Below are 2,500 nucleotides of genomic sequence, written 5' to 3'. Positions count from 1 at the left end.
CGTTATGACGATAGTTTCCCCCTCCCCCCTTTTTTTTCTTTTTCGGAAATTGACCATGTTAGGAATAAAGGAGAAATACCATTTATCGCAGGAAGAGCGTCTTATGGGACTGGATTTTATTTTTGTAGGAGAATTTTAAAATAATCAACTATATTGGTGATTGCCTAAAACTAAATCTCATATTTGAGCAGTAGTTATTAAAGCTAAATATAAACTATATATATATGTAGTGAATCCTGCATGCATGAAGTGGATTCGATCCACCATAGCCAAATTTAAAATAACACTACTACAGAACTTTTCCCATGGTGGAACAATGGTTTTTCTCTGGCAGCAGTTTCACATTTTCCAAATGCCTTTACCTAGGCCGAAATAATGTTTTCACCACTTGACCCTTTCTGGCCTCCTCTGCTTCACAAAAAGCTAGAATAGAGATAACAAGACCACCAACTAAATCTATTGTTCTCAATGATATATCTATCCTTCTGGATCTTTATATAAGTAAGCACATCCCAAGCAAAAATCAGTCAGTCACAGTCGGTGACGACTCAACGGGGTCTGGCTGACCAACCTTGATCAGAGGGAGAGAGGAAGTTTACTGTCAGACAACAACCAACACTTCTCTCTAGCTCTAATTCTGTTCTCTTACAACATCATTCTGTCTCAGCAATTACTACTAAACACTGATGAGGACACAAACACAAACTTTACTTCGCATACTTTTGGATGTATCACAACCTGTCCGTTGAGGCAAGGTATTTGTAACGTAACGGTAAATAAATACCTTCTTAAAACTTTATACATTGTGCATCTTTCACATCCTACAGTAAACAATTATAACCACAAATTATTATCGTTACCACTGCCTCCACCAAAATTCCATAGTAAAGTTTACCATACATTGCTAAATTGGCAATGAAATGTAGGCGACTGACCGGATGGATTCTTAGAACCTTTAGAACAAGAGACCAGGAAACCGTGATAGCCCTCTGGAGGACACTTGTCCTAAGCCACTTTGACTATTGCTCTCAGCTATGGTCACCATCCAGTGTCAAGTTAATCACAGAACTTGAGGCGATCCAACGAAGCTACACGAAGAAGATAGCCTCTGTGCAGCATATAAGCTATTGGGAAAGACTCAAGAGATTGGGACTCTATTCCTTAGAACGTAGGCGAGAAAGATATGCCATAATATACATCTGGAAGATCCTAGAAGGACGTGTTCCAAACTTTGGCATCGAGAGTTACACAAATGCTAGACTGGGCGCCACTGCATAGTGCTTAGGACTCCAAACGTGCCATCAAGATGTAGAACAAGATACTGTGATAGCCTGGGCTTCCGAGGCCCACAGCTCTTCAATATCCTCCCAAAGAACATAAGAGACCTGCATGGGGTGGATGCAGATGTCTTTAAAATAAAACTGGATCTCTTCTTGTCAGGTGTCCCAGATGAACCAACTTCACGGCAGGAGGTGCAGATGAGGGCAGCTGCATCGAACTCTCTCAAGGACCAGATGCCATTTGCTAAAAAGGATTCGTGAAGTAAAATCATGTAGCAACACCAAGTGGGGGTGCCCCAGCATGGCCACAGATTGTGAGCTGGAACTAAATACAATTTAAAACAAAAAATACAAATTCTGCCGTTACAATTGGTGACTCCAACATTTCATCATCAATAATATAGGTGACCACACCAAAATTAAAAATACGCTGTTACAATTGGTGACTGTCGACTTTAACTAAAACTTTATCGGCTCAAAATACACCGTTACATATATATACATACATCAGCTTCAGTTATCAATCGATGAAAGGTAGAGATAAATAGGGGCAGATAGACAGGCACCCCCGCCCATATATATATATATATATATATATATATATATATATATATATATATATATATATATATATATATATATATATATATACTCAGAAAATAACTCACATAGGTATAAGGGAAAAACAATGAAAGATCACATCCATATACGATACCCGAGGACAGTCTGTTTCTGGATTTGTGGGTAAACCCACAAATCCAGAAACAGATGTCCTCGGGTATCGTATATGGATGTGATCTTTCATTTTTTTCCCTTATACCTATGTGAGTTATTTTTCTGAGTATGCATTGTCTGGAGACTCTTATTTGCAGTTGAAGAAATAGCCAAATTTTTGGCTGCTATTTCTGAAAAGTTCGGTGTGCGGTAAAGTGAATTCTTTTACTTTACCATATTTTTATAAATTAATACTTCAAATTACCGTAAATGGTCTTTACATACCGAATACTGCTTTGTCGAATTTATTAACAATTAATTAATTGACCCCCCTTTTTTGATAACAATATAATGCTTTCTCTCAAGAATTTGAACTGCAGTTTTTACCTCTGTAGAAATGGAATGCTCTATGACTCACGTGGGCGGACAGGGAGAATAATAGATCTCATTCGTATTTTTGGATTCGCTATACTGGGTGTCTGGCATGGTTTTGGTCCGATGTTTAC

This window comes from Octopus sinensis, linkage group LG9 (genome assembly GCF_006345805.1).
Source record: "Octopus sinensis linkage group LG9, ASM634580v1, whole genome shotgun sequence".
Taxonomy (NCBI): Eukaryota; Metazoa; Mollusca; class Cephalopoda; order Octopoda; family Octopodidae; genus Octopus; species Octopus sinensis.
The sequence above is the reverse complement of the archived record's forward strand: the minus strand, read 5'-3'. Positions refer to the sequence as shown.